We start from the raw sequence: 19,595 nt of genomic DNA, 5'->3' as shown, positions 1-19,595 counted from the left end.
AACCATAGCCAAGAAAAATGCACTTAACAACTCTAGATTCTAGCTTTCCATCATCAACGTGAGCATAAGCGGTGCAACCAGAAACTCTCAAGTGTGAATAATCAACAGGTTTACCAGATCATACCTCAATGAGAGTTTTCTTATCAAGTGGAATAGAAGGTGACCTGTTTATGAGGTAGCATGCGGTGGAATCTGCCTCAGCCCAAAACCGCCTGCCCAAACCTGCATCGGACAGTATGCAACGGGCCCTCGATATGATGGTTCTGTTCATGCGCTCAGCCACACCATTTTGCTGTGGAGTACGGGCAACCGTGTAGTGCCTAACAACACCATCGTTGCTGCAAAACTCCTCAAACTTATCAGAAACAAATTCCCCACCATTATCAGTACGCAAAATTTTTACCTTTCTTTCAGTTTACTTTTCTACCATAACTTTCCACTTCTTAAAAGCACCAAAAACATCAGACTTGTGTTTCAGAAAATAAGGCCAAACTTTTCTTGAGTAATCATCAATAATGGTAAGCATGTAATTAGCACCACCAATAGAAGTCATACGGGAGGGTTCCCAAACATCAACATGCACATAATCTAATATGCTTTTGGTGGTATGAATGGAAGAAATGAACTTAATCCTTTTGTGCTTACCATAAATGCAGTGCTCACAAAACTCAAGCTTATTCAAGTTACAACCATCGATCAGCTCTCTCTTGACCAACTTTGCCATCCCATGTTCACTCATATGCCCAAGACGCATATGTCACATATTCGTTTTTGCACAATCATTAGAATCATTAGGTGCAACGACAACAGCAAAACCAGGCAAAGTGCTACCTCTAAGAACATATAATTTGGCAGAATTCATATCACCTATCATGTGAATGAGAGAACCTCTAAATACCTTCAAAAGTCTACACCCTCCGACGTACTTGTACCCGTCACAATCCATGGTACTAAGTGAGATCAAATTTCTTGTCATGCTTGGTATGTGTTTCACCTCTTTCCACGTGCGTGTCATGCCATCATGGGTCTTGATCTGAACGGACCCAATGCCAACAATATGATAAGGATTGTCATTGCCCACACGCACAAAATCTCCAGTCTGCACAGACTCATAAGAACTGAACCAATCCTTGTTACAACAAATATGAAAGGAACATGCTGTGTCAAGAATCCATTCATCATCACGGGAAGTACAAGCAGCAAGAACAGCGAGGCATTCACCCTCAGAGCTGTCGGTAGAAACGACAGCGGCCTTACCATTACCATCGGACTTGTCTTTCGGTTTGTAGGTACCGTTCCTTGTCTCCTTGTTCTGCAGTTTATAACAATTCTCAATGACATGATTATTTTTCTTACAATACCTGCATAACTTATCTTTTCCTCGGGACTTTGAACGAGCTTTTCCGTCCCGGCTCTTATCTCGGTTGCCGTAGTTGTTATTCCTCTACTCGGTCCTGCCACGAACCTGCAGAGCTTCTGCCTTTGAAGACGACCCATCGGCCTGCACCATAGACTTCATCTTCTCTTTCTGTCTAAGTGCCTCTAAAACCTCATTAAGGGTTAGAGAGTCATGGCTATAAAGAATTGAATCCCGTAAATTTGTATAGGAACTAGGCAACGAGCATAAGAGTAAGATGGCTAAATCCTCATCATCATACTTAACCTCCAAAGCTTGCAAGTCAGAAACTATCTCTCGAAAAACAGTTATATGAGATATTACCGATACATCTTCTTGCAGCTTATGGGTGAACAACTTCATCTTTACATGCATCTTACTGGTTAGATCTATAGATATGCAAATCGATTCCAGTTTCAGCCACAGGACTGCTGCGGATTTCTCCTCCAACACTTCCTGCAAAATATTATTGGGTAGATGAAGTTGAATCAATGACAAAACCTTACGATCTTTGCGTTTCTCTTCGGCAATCCACTCCTTTGCATCCTTCTTGCCGAAGGAATCAAGCGCTTCATCCAGATCTGAAGTTTGGGCGAGAATCAGCCGCATCTTCACTTGCCACAACGAGAATCGTGTGGTGTAGTCCAGCTGCGGCAGATTGAACTTCAGGGTAGACATGTCGCAAACCCTAGGCGGAACCTGGGGCTCTGATACCACTTGTTATGAACATGACAAGCAAGAACGAAGAACGAAGAAGAAATCACAGCACAAGGACACACGGATTTAACATGGAAAACCCTCTCAAACAATGAGAGAGAAAAACCACGAGCGCCAGCCAGCGAAACTTCACTATATGGGAGTGTTTACAACGCCTGGGAGATGACACGAACTCAACTCGTCCCAAAATGGCGGCTTACAAGGGGTATATATAGCAGGAGCATTAGGGCAAGTCAGATCCGTAACGGGGCACACCGGAAGTTTCGGTTGAAGGCCGAAAGTTCCGCTAATTCTTGAATATCCGGAAGTTTCGCAGCAAGTTCCGCATTTTCCCGAAAAGTAACAGAGAGCAACCGGAGGTTCGGCCGGAAGTTGGGCCGGAACTTCCGGCCACTGGGAAATTTGGATCACATCCAACAATCTAATGGGGACCAACGGATACTAGGCATATGGCCATTTCTAGAATTCTGAATGATGGAAGGCATGGTGTATCTATAATGATTTTCAGTATCGAAGTAGAGTTTCAGACTTTCAATGCTGCATTATACCAAAGGAGTTTAACCATTTTACGAGAAGCCCCTTGAGTTGTATGCAGAGCCTGTATCGATGACATGTTTAATATAATTTTCTTTATCTGCCAATTGCCGGTGAGTTGTGTCGTGCATGGTTCAGATAATACTATTAATTCAGAAAATCTCTGTATGCATACACAATTTCCTTCATTTGCCCAATGCCGGTGACAGCATATTGATATCTTGTGAGCTCTCTGACGGTGCCCCGAGATAAATGTAAAACTGCCGATACATCGTCAATTAATGGATATAGTTACAATTGATTAGTTGGATCGATCTCTACTGAGGCAAGAGTATTCTTTTCATTAATCTGAGAAAATCTTCTTTCAAAATATTTTTAGAGAACTTTGAGAAGTTTATAGCCAACTTTTCTCCATCAAATCTTCTATACATAAATAGGGGAGCCCCACTAGCTGATTTCTCTGGCTTCTCGTGAGGCCACCTCACCGCCTTTCATTTTCCCGTGCGGCCGTGGCGCAGCTTCGTGGTTCAGCTCTTCTGTCACATGGGGCAGCCCATGAACACCCGAATCCTCCTGGCCCATCTGCCGATCGAGGCACCCAGCCCAGCAACATCTTCTATACCTAAATAGGGGATCCCCACTAGAGGATTTCTCTGGCTTCTCGTGAGGCCACGTCACCTCCTTTCGTTTCCCCGTGCGGCCGTGGCGCAGCTTCGTGGTTCGGCTCTTCCATTACATGGGGTAGCCCACGAACGCCCAAATCCTCCCGGCCCATCTGCCGGTCGAGGCACCCAGCCCAGCAATAGAGCCACACAGCCCAACAACACGAGTGCGTCTGGTCCTCTTCTTCCTCCATTCGGTGTTCTTCCAGAATAAACAGAGCACTGCCGCCGGTTAATCGCCCTTTGATTCCAACTGTTTGTACCTGATGTAAGACAAGGAAATTAATCCCTGTCTCCTCGCGAACCGATTCTGCTCATAAATCTTCCGTTTCCCCTCTTCATCCTCCAATTCCAACCATGAGCCCCGAATGGCGGCCTTCGGCGTCCGCCCCTTGATCTCCCTCCTCGGTCTATAAAAGCCGATCCCTAGCACGTCACTCTGAGTCTTTGCTACTCCTACCTCATTCCCATACTGAACGTTTCTCCTCTAAACCACTGCAGAAATGACGGTGTCAGAACCACGGCCCGCGGCGCCGCACCAGCGGAGAAGCGGAGGACGCCGCCGCCAGATTCAGCTGCAGTAATGTTGGCATCGCGCGTGGCGCGGACAGTGAGGAGGGCAGCCAAGGAAGCAGGAGGGAGACACGGGGAGGGGAGAATGTAGAAGATTGAGCCACACAAGATATACCCGCAGTAGGGGGCGTCGGCGTCGTGGCAGGGAAAGAAGAGGAAGGAGGGACCAGCGAACAACGAAATGAGCGGGAGGAGGACATGGGAGAGGAGGAGGTGGGAGACCGGACCGAGGTGGCTGTGGTGGCGGCCAGAGGCGAGGTGTCGCCTCGCGAACAAGGTCTGTAAACAATTTCCCAATTTTCCAATTATTTTGTTTGTAATTTTGATTTATTAAGACTGACATCGACTTCATCATATTTGATTTTCTTTATTGGTTCTTTTCATTTGTGTATATGAAAGATTCACGGATGAAATCCAACGTCATTTAAATCAAAATTATTTTGTGTGTATTATTGATTTCTTTTTATTTCAAAAAGATACCATCTAAAATGTTCATAATGTTCTATTTGATCCTTAATTTATTTTTATTTGTTTGTTTCCTTTGCAATGCATGCGTCTCTTTAAACATGTCATAAAAGATTAAAAGACACAAAGTCCCGCCGCAGGGCGCGGGGTATCATCTAGTTGAATAAAAAGCCTCTCCCTGACGAAATTAGTTTCAACACCAACAGTATGCAAAAAATGGTCCACCAAACACTATAGGACAAAAGCTATCTGGAGACAATCAGTAATTAAGAAATCAACAGGATATTAAACTCTACCCACAAGAACTTCAACATTTCTAAACATTCCGATAAATTCAATAGAAGATCTATCAACTACTCCCTCCGTTCCTTAAAGAATGTCATATTAGCTTTCATTAAGACAAGGCTTTGATCATAAATTACTATATCAAGATGTGTTTTATATGACATAAAATTAGCATCGTTAGATTTGTTATCAAAAGTACTTCCTGATACTTGTGATTTCATGACATATAAACCACACTTTAATACAGTAATTTGTGGTCAAAGTTTTGTCTTAAAGCTAATATGCCATTCTATAAGGAACAGGGAGTAATTGCATAACGATATCAGTCTCTTCAATTTGCACAAGATCAATGTCATTTTAATTTCTTCATGAAAACTTAACAGGTGTATGCTCGGCCAAATCAGCATGAGGAGCAAAAGACATAATAATATCAACTAAAGCATATGAATAAAGACCATACTTTTCCCTAACATAAAAACTCAACGGAGCTATAGAAATTGTTAATGCAATTGTATTGATAGTTTACATCTTGTTCCATACCTTTATCCAATTTCCAGTTCTCACTGTTTGAAGCAATAAGCCCCAATAAAGCCCAAGCATCACAAACCTTTCAGTTAGTAAAAATTCCGGCAAAAGATTTATTTAATATTTATTTATCACAAGCAGACAATCTTGCATAAAGATTAGTCAATAAAATCCAATTGCACAAGCCATGATAGGTTTTTTTTAGCAAGAAGTACCTTATATCTCCCTCAAGCTTTGGAAAGACTTTCTACTTCACGTGGAAAAAAGATATAAATAAACAAAAGACCGACCACATAAAGTTGATAAAGAGAATAAAATCTGATATAGAAGGCATTTTAAGATAATCTCAATCATGATGATAAGATAAATTGTAGCAGCCTGTTTTACGAGCTTTAAAAAACATTTCCTTGAAATTGTGTGTACTAGAATTTTTTGTTGCATTAATTAATCAAAGCTCAATTGGATTTTTTTTTCTAAAATCTTTGATCTTAAATTGAATTAACAATAACTAAATTGTAAATTTGAGTTTCTTTGGATCTTTTGGTTTCTTTATATTTTATTTGGATTCTATATTTCAAATATGCATGCCTAAATTTCACTAGCATTTTCAGAGTTGATTTTAATTTTTTTATCGAAGTTGATTTGATATTTAATTGAACTTCATTTGCTTCTTTTTAGTGGAACTTCATTTGCTTTTTAAGCTTTCCGTAAAAGTGAAACGTTCCTTTTCTCTGACCTGTTGGACCAAAACCCACGTAGCCCTACTCTCTCTCCTGTCTTCTGCCTGGACCGGGGCCTGCTCCCGGCCCACTCCCGGCCCATATGGTCTCCCACTTGACATATTCTCTTTTCATTTCTGTTTCTTTTCCTGGGCCAGGGCCTATCTTATGGCCGAGTGGACCTAGCCAGCCCACCCGTACGTCCCCCCCCCCTCTCTCGAGTCCATCTTCCCCTCCCATGAATCCCATGCTCCGCCAAGCAGGCAAGGTCGCCGCCGCTTCTGCTCTTTGGCGTCCGCGCAACGCCAGCACCACTCCAAAATTCGCGTTGCGCAAAATTAAGCATACCGTACCCTAGCTCTTCCCCTCCCATGAATCCCATGCGCCGCCAAGCCCTTCCCTACCCTGCGCCCCTCCTCTGCCGCGCAACCCGTCGCCACCACACCCAACTCCGGTGAATCGAGCCGCCTCAGTCAGATTCCTTGCTCCCGAAGCACCAGCTCACCTCTCGAAATCCGTTCAGATGACCGGTTGCTCAATGCGTCTACCACAATTCTTCAATTTTGGTGTCCAATTCGACTCTTCGGACCTTTGTCTGAAGATCGTGTCCCCGTCGGTATGCTACTGTCAAATGTATTCCTTCTTTCATCTCATATACGTCTTAGACATGACCGTACGCCTAATTATATGTGTTTGCTGAGCGTTCGCGAATCCATGCTGGCATCCATGGACATGGCCATGGCATTCTCAAGTTCGGGTGAAATCATCAGTCTCACAATGTCCAACTGGTCCAAGAGTCCATAATAGAAGACGGACGTAAGTTCGTAACTTCGATACCATCAATGTCATGTAGTCAATGACTGACATGACCATAGTTTTGCACGTTCGGTTGACAATTTGAGCCCAACCCTAACACACAAAAGTTTCATTTAGACCGAAGAAACCATATGGTGCAATCGGATTCCAAATCCAATGGGTAGAATAAAGAATTTAAACTAGTTCTAAACCGATATAAATTCGGGTAAAGTTAGAAGATATTGTGTTATTTTAACACTTTTTGTGCATGTTTTGTTTTCATATGCATGTGCTGGAGTTGTTTTTGAAGATTGTAGAATTTTCTCACATACCTAGCTATTTATTATATTTATAAAGAAGCATTTGCTTGTTTCAATTTTTTATTCATAGTCTTGATAGTTGTTTTCAATATTTTATAATACCTATAGCTTTGTATTGCTACATGTGCTGCGAGTAATCTCTTTAGTATTTGTAAATTGCTTGTTTGAATTTTTATATATCCATTGCCTTTGTTTTGTTGTATTGTTAGTTATGATTTCAGTATTTATTAGGGGAGGGGCAGTATTTATAAGAATCTCGTGTAAGCAATCGCTGATGTAGTGTCGATGTATAATGCTGTGAAATGTTTTCGCACATATTCAATTTGAATTTTTATTCTATTTAGTTGACTCTGTGGAGTGAACTGGTCGCAGAATTTTGCTGAGCTGAGCTCTTTTCCTCAGTTAAAGGTGACGACTAGAGTGCATGTTTGCTGGAGTATTATGCAGCTTCAGTTGGACAATATTAGATGATGCGTGGAACAAATAAAAAATAACAAAATAAGAAGCTAAATACGTCATCTTGCAAGTATATGATTCTGGCAAAAGTATTGCTTGACTGTTTTAGTTTGTCAAACAAACAACTGGACAACAATTTGGAGTTACTCAACTGTTTCAGTTTGTCAAAAAACAAACAACTGGACAGCTCTCGGAACTACAATCTTCAGAGATGCAGAAAATAGTAACCTAGGCAAAATAATGGCCTGCACCATATCAAGCAACGGTTGATGGAGCTTCACCACTAGTTGCCTTTTAAGCTGTCCATATAGATCGGGGGTGAAGAATCTGAAGTTGCAAGCAATAAGGAGTACCGGCTGCACCTCAAGAAGAATGTGGAAAATGATGCGAGTTAGGCTCATTTGAAGGAGTTGTTATCAGGTAAAGGTTCTAGGAACTAGTGGCTGGGAGATGGTACTTGCATTTGGTGGGTTGGATATGGAAATCTTTTGTTTGCTGGGAGTTGATTCGTGATAAACTATAGTGTGCTGGAAGATAGTTCATACATGTGATAGTTGATATGTATAAACTTCTTGGTGCTATGTTATACTGGAGCAGTATATTGTACTGTGCTGAATAAAATGTATTGGGCTGAATGTATGAGGTATTGTGCTGAATGAAGTGTATTGGACTGAATGTATGCTGCATTGTGCTGAATGAAGTGTGCTGGGCTGAATGTATGCTGAAAATGTTTATTAACTGGCTGGAGCATTGTATTGGGTTGGATCTGTGGAGTCCTAGGCCCAAATAATATTTGATTGGAGCAGTAAACTTATAGAACTAAATAAAAATGCCAAAAAAAAAATTCATGGCCCAAAAGGATGAAATTAAAAGAAGAATGGACTGGACCAAAAAACAGGGACGTAAAAGGTCATGACCTAAAACTTAAATCATAAAAAAAGTGTTACGGGCGGAAATTTAGCCCACATGAGTGGATCGAAAAAAGATGACCCAAAAATAAATCATAAAAATTGACAGGCCCAAATGTTGGGCTTGCACATTTTGCCAGCTCATCGGAAAAAAAGAGTCCGGCAGTGACGATAATTTCTGTCATAACTTTATGACGATTCGATTTGGTCAAATTATGACGATTTCATATTTTTTTGGTTAAATCTCGTTAGTGACATTCCATTTTGACGATCTGTTTTTGGTCATAAGATCCTCTAAATGGAAATATTGACGTTTCACCAAAATGGACAGTCACAAAGTTAACACATTTCTTGTAGTGATAAAAACTTTTAAACATGTTCAAGCTAAAACTGATAAGAATTTTGAGACACTTATGATGTAAGAGAGTTTTAATTTTGGATAATCTTTTTTAGGGAAACAGTAGATTGATGGTCTATGGAAAATTTAATTAAAAAAAGTGTTATGTACAAAGGACTAATAACAAAAAGTTATCAAGTCGGCCTATCTAAAATTATTGACCCAGTTGCCAAACTGATGGTATTTTTTTTCTAGCCTGATGATAAACAAGGTTAATCTCTTCTTTGAAGATTTGCCGACATCTAACGAGTGAGGGTTTGATGTTGTTGAAAACACATTCATTACACACTCTCCATATACTCCAGCAAACAAGTGTGGAGATCTCCATTTGAAAAGGCACTTGGAGCCGGTGCTTAATCTCTCTTGAAGTTCTGTTGGACATTCTGATGCAGTTTTGGATAATCTCATGATGGCAAAGGCTTCTAGCAATTCTCCAATTGATTATGATTGCTCTCCTAGGGAAATAATCACTATCTTGCAGCAATTGACTACATGATTCCTCTCGAGATGCCTTTAGAACTATAATTGGGAGATCTTGGTGTGGGGAGGGAGCACGCGCCGCATGATGCGTGACGTGGTGTTATGATTAACCACGTACCCGACTCGAGTATACCCTTCGTCATTGGCGTCATCTGTGGGAAACTCGTGTATTGGGGTTACAGCCTTGGCGGTTCCATCTTCTTCGATCGACAAGTCGTCGACTCAGGCGGAGTCGATGACGTTCGGCTCCTTCCACTTCATCGCCCACCCGCCGGCCAAGCGCGCGGTCTTCGACACGCTCAGTATCGGCGTGGATCTCGTGTTTGGGGATTTCCATCTCCAAGCCAACCGATCTGGCATCCTTCGCCTGCCGAACTCGACTGCTCCTACGATGGAGGAGCCGCCTTCACCCGAAAAGGTCCTACCGCTGGATCTGATGGGCCCGCTCGACAAATCAGAGTCGATCTACTCCGACCACGAAGCTGATCACTGCCCATGTGCAGATAGCCCCGTCTCTAAGATCGCTGGCGACTGCTCTAAGAAAGTGGACTTGATAATCAACCTTAGTACTATGAACTTCTGGAATCCAGGGCAACTTTTATATATGCCAACAAAAAATGGTTAGCGCATCCAATTTCTTGCTCAGGAATCAGGGGCCCACCTTTTCATAGAACCAGGTGACCGATTGTACCTTGAATTATTCCGAACCTAATTGTTACAGTTGCCCACGTAACGACAAAAGCACAACCAAGTCCTAATTTAATGCCTACTAAGTATTCCAAAATCAGGATATGCTCATCATACTTCCCAACATAGCAAATCTTAAGTAACATCTTAAGAGTTTGGGCGAGTTCCTGGGAGTTAGAATTGAGCATGATGTTGAGAGACCACTCCAGAGATATGTTTCGATAGAGTGTCATGTAATAGTAGATGGAGTGGTAAAAAAGAAAATCAGGGAGTGTCCTAAAGTACGAGACAGTTCCTTTTTTCTGTTTCTCTTGTGGTTTGGTAGGACATAGGTTTAGAGACTGCCTGTGGCCAGAAGAGGAGAAATGCATCAGGTATTGCACGAAGCAGAAAGCATCGCCCTACAGATACGTCGAGAACAGAAGCTTCTACCTCCCGGCAGAAATGAGGAACATCAGGCGTCACATTGATTTCGATGTGATGTCCAGGAGTACAAAGAACCCAAAGTTCGGCCCCAGAGCTGCGTACCAGAACTGCATCGACCACGAACACAGCAACCAAGACCAAGATGACGACGAGCGCACAGTCACTGTGGCACCTGAAGAGATCGATCGCGTGGCGGAGGCCGTGAACAAGATGCAGGTGAAGGGCCGCGGGGAAGACGAAGGAGAAGAGAGCGAGACGGCCGTTGCCAAAAATCCAACAGCCGCCGGCGCCAAGCCAAAACCCAGGTGGAACAGAAGACATAAGACACAAGACCGAAGCAGGGCCAACGACGATGTGCTAGCGGTCCCACCTCTCAGGGCCTGCTTCCCCCCGACAGCAGCATCTAGAAGGAAATCAGGGAAGGCGAGGCCCTGCGTATGGTGGCGGCCTTCACAAAGGCTCAGAGTTTCCTGCTGGGAAAGCACGGGGGAGTGCAGACCGATAACGAACGCGACACCGACCTGCAGATCATCGCGGACGGAGCTGCCGGCCCGGAAGCAAAGAAGAGCAAGATGGCTGGAGAGGAAACCAGCAGGCGTGTTGAGGTGGACAAGGAAGCGGCCGGCCAGGGGGCTGCCGGCGACCTCCGTCAGGAGCCATGAATTGGCTCAGCTGGAACTGTTGAGGCGTAGGGGGTCACTCGACAGTTCAAGAGCTCGTGAATCTCTCCCGTAAGTTTCATTTGCAGTTGATTTTCCTTTCCGAAACCAGGCAGAATAAAGAGAGTGAAATGGCGCCTCTGTAACCGGCTGGGCCTTGCTGGTTTTGCTGGCGTGGATAGTGAGGGTATGAGCGGTGGACTTGCTTTACTATGGAGTGAGAGTTTGTCGGTCGATGTAACCAGTTTGAATAAATTTTTTATTGATGTGTATGTGCGCCTGTCCAGAAATGAACCACAGTGGAGGCTGACTTGTATATATGGGGAGCCACAGGTGGAGAATATAAGTCGTAAGATCAAATCCGAATAGAATTAGGTTCTGGTTCATGTCTAGGTTCAGTCGATTTAGAAATTGCAAAGGGAATCACGTGAGTTGATCCCTAGTTGGTCTCGTATTCAGTTTAGAGTAGAACTTGTTTGATTAGGACTGCATCTGGCCGTGTATAAGTATGTGTATACGGTCCCTGTAATCGTCCAACCCCAGAAAATAGAAAAAGGAAAAAAGCAAGGCTCGATAGGGGCCTTTGGCTATCCAAACTCCAATCGATTTTTTCGTGTGTACGTGTGCTACTGTGTGTATGCGTGCGTGTGCTCTGCTTTCAGCCAGCAACCGATTAAACAGAGGAAATCGAGCTAGCTTGCTTGCTGTTCGTTGTTGTATGCGTGAGAGGAATTTGGGCTGATTTCCAACATTTGGTATGAGAGCCAAGGTTAATCCGGCAAAGCGGTCCCTAGTACACGGGAGCTATGCCGACGGATGCGGGGACGTCGGGAGCCGCGGCTGGAAGGAACTCAGCACCGGCGACGTTTCCAAGGCTCGATCGCAGCGACTACAGCATGTGGGCAATGAAGATGGAGGTGGCTATGAAATCTCAAGAGATCCGGGACGCAGTCGACCCTGGCGGTAACACGTATGCCAAAGGAGCGGTGAACTATCGCATTGATCGCCTGGCGTTGGCGGCCATCCATGCGGCTGTGCCGAACGATGTGCTACAACACCTGAAGGGGAAGAAATCTGCGAAGGATGCATGGGATACGATCAAGACCCTGCATCAAGGACACGAGCGTGTCCGGGAGGCAAACCTTCAAACCTTGCTAAAGAATTATGAGAGTTTGAAGATGGGAGAAGACGAGGCGGTCGACGCGTTCGCAGCGCGTGTAACGACGCTCGTTAACGGGATCCGCGACCTAGGCAAGACACTCTCCGAGATCTCCGTGGTCAGGCGGTTCCTACACGCGGCATCACCAAAGTATATCCAGATCGTAACCTCAATCGAGCAGTGTGTCGATCTGAAGACCCTCACGGTGGAGGACTTGGTGGGGCGCTAAAAGGCGCACGATGAACGACTCCGGATGGTGTTCGGAGACGGCAAAGAGGACGAGCATCTGATGATGACCCGTGCGCAGTGGTCTTCTATGGCCGCAAGGAAAACTGGCGATTCGTCATCGTCCAGTGGAAGAAGAGATCAAGCTAAAGGAGGAGGTCGAGCACAAGCAAAGAAAGCTCCTCAAGGTACCGAGGAGAAAGGTGCGCCTCCCAAGAAAAAGTTTGATCGCAAGAAGGTTAGGTGCCACAACCGTGGAATATACGGGCACTTCAAGTCGGAGTGCCGAAAGCCACAGAAAGAGAAAGCATATATGGCCAGGGAAGAAGATGATGATCCGGCGCTGCTGATGGTAGAGATGTGCGAGCTGATGGAAGAAGGTCAAGAGGAAGTCATCGAGGAGAAGTTTGAGTCCGTAACCCTTGTTGAAAAGAAAGTCTACCTACATGATAAAGCAAGAGTGAAGGCGGGCAATGTGTGGTAACTTGACACGGGCGCTAGCAATCACATGACTGGCGACAAAACCCAATTCGCAGAGCTTAACCTAGCCGTGGGTGGCTCGGTGCGTTTTGGAGATGGTTCCACGGTGGCGATACAAGGGCGAGGCACGGTTCTTTTCGAGACAAGATTTGGCGATCACAAGGTACTAACCGATGTATATTATATCCCCAAGCTGAAAAGCAATATAATCAGTCTTGGTCAACTCGAGGAAAGGGGATGTAAAATCGTGTTAGAGGATGGGTACCTGTGGGGCTACGACCGACAACGCAAGCTATTGATGAAGGTCAAGAGGGCAAAGAATCGCTTGTATATTCTTGACCTAGACAGAACAGAGCCGATCTGTTTGTTAGCTGGTCTTGATGATCCAGCATGGAGGTGGCACGCTCGCTACGGGCACTTGAATTTTCACTCGCTTCGACAACTCAGCCAGAAGGACATGGTGGTTGGGATGCCGACGGTGGATCATGTTGAACAAGTGTGCGATGGCTGCCCAGTAGGGAAGCAACGGCGAGCGCCGTTTCCCAGAGAAGCAAAGTACCGGGCAGAGAAGGTACTAGATTTGTTTCACGGTGATCTGTGTGGCCTAGTTTCACCTGCAACCCCAGCCGGCAATCGCTATTTTCTACTCGTGGTAGATGACTACAGTCGGTACATGTGGGTTGTGCTGCTTAAAACGAAAGCTCAAGCGTTTCAAGCATTCAAGAAGATCAAGATTGCTGCTGAAGTAGAAGCAGAGGCAAAGTTGAAGGCTTTCCGGACTGACCGAGGAGGAGAATTCATCTCACATGAGTTTGCTGCATATTGTGAGGAACATGGCATCAAGCGTTTTCTGACAGCCCCATACACACCGCAGCAAAACGGTGTTGTTGAAAGAAGGAACCAAACCGTGGTAGCAATGGCTCGAAGCATGATGAAGAGCAAAGGCTTGCCGGGGAGGTTTTGGGGAGAAGCGGTGACTATAGCGGTATACTTGCTAAACCGTGCACCGACGAAAAGTGTCATTGGCATGACACCCTATGAAGCTTGGTGTGGAAGAAAACCTTCGGTCGATCACCTTCGTGCTTTTGGGTGCATGGCACATGTGAAGAATGTTTCTGGACATGTGGGAAAGCTGGAAGATCGGAGTAAGCCGATGATCTTGATGGGTTATGAAGCAGGCTTGAAGGGCACCGGCCTCATCCTCTGCCGCGGCAGGATCCGCGGCAGGAACAGCGGCAGGAATCTCTCCCGCGGCAGGATCCGCGGCAGAAAATTCTGCCACGGCAGAAATCGCGGCAGGAAGATCTGCGTCTGCGACAACGTGAGAGACGGCAGAAAATCCCTCTGCCGTGGCAGGAGCAAGTGAAGGGAAGGATGCAGCAGCCGGCGGAGACGCTGAAACTTCTACCGTGGCAGCAACCTCTCAAAGGGCATCGACAATGGTACGATCGCCGGTGGAGACTCGGTCGCGGACTCGACGACCGAACAACTTCAACCTCTATCGGAGTTGCACCCTTCTCCAAAGAAGTTGATCCGCAAGACGAAGACGGTCAAGATGAAGTGCACAGCGAGGGAAAGGTGCTTGCTAAGTACCGAAGAACCAACCTCGTTTGAAGAAGCTAGCGAGGAAGAAAGTTGGCGCAAGGCAATGGAGGAGGAGATGGGATCAATCCAAGATAACAAGACATGGAGCTTGGTTGATCTCCCTGCAGGGCATAAACCCATAGGCCTTAAGTGGGTATTCAAAGTGAACAAAGACTTGAATGGCAATGTGGTAAAGCACAAAGCACGGTTGGTAGCAAAGGGCTATGTGCAGCAACAAGGCGTTGATTTTGAGGAAGTGTTGTCTAGGTTCAGTCGGTTTAGGAATTGCAAAGGGAATCGCGTGAGTTGATCCCTAGTTGGTCTCGTATTCAGTTTAGAGTAGAACTTGTTTGATTAGGACTGCATCTGGCCGTGTATAAGTATGTGTATACGGTCCCTGTAATCGTCCAACCCCAGAAAATAGAAAAAGGAAAAAAGCAAGGCTCGATAGGGGCCTTTGGCTATCCAAACTCCAATCGATTTTTTTGTGTGTACGTGTGCTACTGTGTGTATACGTGCGCGTGCTCTGCTTTCAGCCAGCAACCGATTAAACAGAGGAAATCGAGCTAGCTTGCTTGCTGTTCGTTGTTGTCTGCGTGAGAGGAATTTGGGCTGATTTCCAACAGAATAGGCAGTCTGTGTGGGATGCTCTGAAGGTTATGAAAAACTCGACCGACCTGCCTTGGCTGGTCATGGGGGACTTCAGTGAAGCCCTTTGGCAAGGAGAACACATGTCGATCACCCCACGGCCGGAAAATCAGATGCGGGCTTTTAGAGAAACCCTCAGCGTTTGTGACTTGCATGAGCTGGGCTTTGAGGGGCTGCCGTTCACTTATAACAATAACCGGAGTGGCAGAAAAAACGTCCGTGTCAGACTTGATCGTATGGTGGCAGATAGCAACTGGCGAGATATGTTTGATCAAGCGAAAGTGCACCACCTAGTCTCCCCTTGCTCGGACCACCAGCCTCTGTACATTGACCTCATGCCGGTTGCGCATCAACCTAAAAGGAAAAGCAGTAGGCAGTACGAGGTGCTCTGGGAAAGAGCTGGCGAACTCCCAGAAATCATTGCGAATGCATGGGGCAGTTCGGCGGGCGAAAACTCCGACATCATGTGCAGAATGGACATGGTCCTAAACAACCTGCACAACAGGGGAAAAGACAAGTTTGGAAACATAATCAGGAAGCTGGAGAAGGCCAGAGAAAACCTGAAAGAACTGCTTGGGAACGGGGCTGATGCTAGAGAAATTAGGAAGCTGAATGATCACATAAACGAGCTCCTGTACCAGGAGGAACTCATGTGGATGCAGAGATCAAGAATCAACTGGCTCAAATCCGGTAACAGAAACACGAAATTCTTCCGTAGCAAGGCGGTCTGGCGAGTGAAAAAGAACCAAATAACAAAGCTGAAAGATCCAAACGGGAATTGGAAGACTGAGCCCCCGGAGATTGAGGAACTTGCGATTGCCTACTTTAAGGAGTTATTTTCCCATGACCACCGGCCGGTGAGTCATCTGTTCATGCAGAAGGTTACAGAGCAAATGAACGAAGAACTGTGTAAGGATTTAAGAGATCTCGGATGCCCTGTTCCAGATTGGGCTCATTAAGGCGCCCGGGCGGGATGGCTTTCCGGCGAGGTTCTACCAGAGGAATTGGGACACCATTCGAAACGACATTGTTGCGGAAGTCCAAAGGTTCTTTGCCACTGGGAGAATGCCGAAAGGCTTCAATGACACCTCAATTGTGCTCATCCCTAAATTGATCCAGGCCAGTACAATGAAGGATTATAGACTGATCAGCCTCTATACGGTTCTGTACAAAGTCATTGCGAAATGTTTGGTTAATAGGTTGCGGCCACTGCTGGGGGAAATAGTTTCGGAGAACCAAAGCGCCTTCATCCCCGGAAGAATGATCACGGACAACGCTCTGGTGGCTTTCGAGTGCTTCCATTATATTGAGCACAGCAAACATCAGGGCTCCCAGTTCTGTGCTTACAAACTCGACGTGTCCAAAGCATATGACAGGGTCGACTGGACCTTTCTGAAAAGCACCATGCAGCGGCTCGGTTTTGCGGAACAGATTGTTAACTGGATCATGTCATGTGTTACTTCTGTCAGGTACTCCATCACGGATCCCTTTCGGAATTGTTTTCTCCCTCTCGCGGACTGAGACAAGGGGACCCGCTTTTGCCGTTGTTATTTTTGTTTGTCGCCGATGGTCTATCCGCCCTTCTGAATCGAGAGACTAGTCTGAATCGGATTTCCCCACTGCATGTTTGCAGATGACACACTGTTGTTCTTTAAGGCTGATCCTGAGGAAGCAAGGCACGGGCAGCAAGCTCTACAAAGCTACGCTAGCAGCACAGGGCAACTAATTAATCCGACGAAATGTTCCTTGCTTTTCAGCCAGTCTTGTGGGGTGATCCGAGAGGAGATCAAAAACATCCTGCAGGTGTAGTCTGACGGCTTTGAAGCCAAGTACCTGGGTCTGCCTACACCCGATGGTAGAATGAATAAAGGAAAGTTCCAGAGCTTACAAGAAAAGCTTACCAAAAGACTTATGCAATGGGGTGAAAACCACCTATCACAGGGAGGTAAAGAAGCCATGATAAAGGCTGTTGCGCAATCTCTCCCGACATACGTGATGGGAGTGTTCAAGCTTCCCGCAGGGTTGTGTGAGGATCTGACTAAACTCATTAGGAATTTCTGGTGGGGTGCTGAGAAAGGAAAAAGGAAGACGCACTGGGTCGCATGGGATTGCATGCTAAGGCCGAAGGCAAAGGGTGGCCTGGGGTTTCATGATATGAGAATTTTTAACCAAGCGATGTTGGCCAGGCAGGCGTGGCGCCTAATCCAATTTCCGAACTCGCTCTGTGCCAGGGTGTTGAAATCCAAATACTTCCCTGATGGTGTTCTAACAGATACAGTCTTTACCGGAAATGCTTCCTCCTCTTGGCAGGCGATTGAATATGGTGTAGAGCTCCTTAAGAAGGGAATAATATGGCGTATTGGCAATGGGCAGAGTGTCCGGACCTGGAGGGACCCGTGGATCCCAAGGAACTATAGTAGACGGCCAATTACTCCCAAAGGCAACTGCGGATTCAATAAGGTCTCGGATTTCATCCTTCCGACCGGCTAGTGGGACGTTCAGCGCCTCAACACCTACTTCTTGCCAATAGACGTGGAAGAGATCAGGATAATCAAACTCTACAACCAGCATACTGAGGATTTTATTGCTTGGTCACCAGACAAAAAAAGGCCTGTTTACGGTGAAATCGGCCTACTACCTAGGTCTGAACGAAGGAGGCCTAGGACAGGGGCCGGGTGAATCTAGTGGTAGGCCTGATGGTTCCAGCACGAAATGGAAGATGATCTGGAAAGACTTGGTGCCAAAGAAGGTGAATATCTTCGCGTGGAAGCTTAGCCGGAACGCGCTGTCAACAAGAGTAAACATGAAAACAAGGAATTTGGAAGTCCTGGACATTTGCCCCATCTGTGGGGTGGAAGAAGAGGATTCTTACCATGCCATGGTGAGATGTCCGCTTGCGAGAGGCCTGTGGCAAGCGATGGGTACCTGCTGGGACATCCCACAAGAGTCGGAGATAGTTAATACTGGCCCAGAGTGGATTTTCGATGTCCTTGACAATAAGAATGAGATTCAGATTGCCATGATCCTGATGCTCCTATGGCGCATCTGGCATGTGCATAATGAAATCACCCACGACAAGCCGGCCATCCCTATAGAAGCTTACAAGAGATTCCTCACTGGGTACATGGACTCTCTCCTCCTAATTAAGCAATGGCCTGACAGCGACCTCGCAAAGGGAAAGCAAACCCTGTCCTATTCGACAACTAAGAGATCTGTCCATGTAAGTGGGAAGACGCAAGCGACTGATAGGCTTGGCTGGAGACTGCCGGATTCGAATATGCTGAAGTTGAATGTGGATGGGTCCTTCAGTGAACAAGATGGTCGTGCGGGTATGGGGGCTGCTTTGAGGGATGCTAAAGGAAACCTTGTCGCAGCCCTGTGCAAACCGATCCATTACTGTGTGGATGCCTTCGAAGCTGAGCTGGCCGCCTACGAGGAGGGGCTTGCGTTGGCACTTGAGTGTTCGAACGTGCCTTTCACCCTAGAAACTGATTGTGCGGAGGTGGTCAATTGCCTGAGAACGACAACTGAAAACCGTTCTGCCAACGCAGGACGAATCGAGGCTATCCGGAGGCTCCTCACTAGTCGATCGACTGCTGTTATCGGCATCAGCAGAACCCAGAATCGCGTTAGCCATATCCTAGCTAATTTGGCGTGAGTTGAGGGTAGAGATAATAGTTGGTTTGGTCACGGACCACCTGAAATTTTGGGAGATGTAAACCTTGATTGTAATTATTTGATCCTCATTAATAAAGTTTTATCTTTCCCCCGCAGAAAATAATAATAAGTAACATTTTAAGGTTTTCCTAGGATATCCCACGAAAATGCACTTATCTGACTTGGGTGTGAGCTTGTCGACTGGTTCGCTCGAGAAATGCTTCATGACCCCAAATCTTTATAAAAGACAAATTAAACAACATATCTCATATGGTGTCTTATCTACAGATTTATATGGTACTTTATTTAGTGTGAACACTGTAGTTTCAAGAGCATAAGCCCAATATAACAAGGAGATGAGGCGGGGGATTCCGTAAGTAACGTACCAGCGTGACGGCTGACATTGCTCACTTTTGGGCAAGATGACCTGCAAACCAAGTTTACGCACCATTTTACTGCAAATTTCATGATCTCATACTAAACTGAACCTGCTTGCCAAGTTTGAATATCTCCAACGAGGGACAGAGACAAGGGGGACGCCCCCCCCTAAGAAATTTGATTTTACCTAATAGTTAGTAATCAGCTCATTAAATTTCTAATTTAGGTTAAGTCTCTAATTTCGCCCCCCCACCCCCCCAAGCCTAACTCGCCCCCTCATGTCGAATTGGCTCCGTCCCTGGCTCCCACACAATTACCTCTACTTGAATGATTGGTAAAGAAACATTTATTCTCATCATGACACCAACACAGTACAGTGCTATAGTTATATTCCAGATTTCCAGGTTTACAATAACCTCGTCACTGAAATTCTCATAAATTCCAAGTACACTGAGCTCGT

General features: G+C 45.7%; 1 long non-coding RNA gene across 2 annotated transcripts; it reads left to right on the top strand.

The window, feature by feature from the left end:
* Positions 1–6,090: 6,090 nt before the first annotated feature.
* Positions 6,091–8,143, top strand: LOC112270928. 2 transcript variants are annotated; one of them, XR_002963587.1, is made up of 2 exons: positions 6,091–6,692; positions 7,394–8,143. It is a non-coding gene; the product is annotated as an uncharacterized LOC112270928 (long non-coding RNA). The 2 variants fall into 2 exon arrangements; XR_002963586.1 differs by having other exon boundaries at positions 7,364–8,143.
* Positions 8,144–19,595: the final 11,452 nt, after the last annotated feature.

Source organism: Brachypodium distachyon, chromosome 1, assembly GCF_000005505.3.
Source record: "Brachypodium distachyon strain Bd21 chromosome 1, Brachypodium_distachyon_v3.0, whole genome shotgun sequence".
In the NCBI taxonomy this organism is placed as follows: Eukaryota; Viridiplantae; Streptophyta; class Magnoliopsida; order Poales; family Poaceae; genus Brachypodium; species Brachypodium distachyon.
This window is presented reverse-complemented; position numbering and strand designations above follow the sequence as displayed.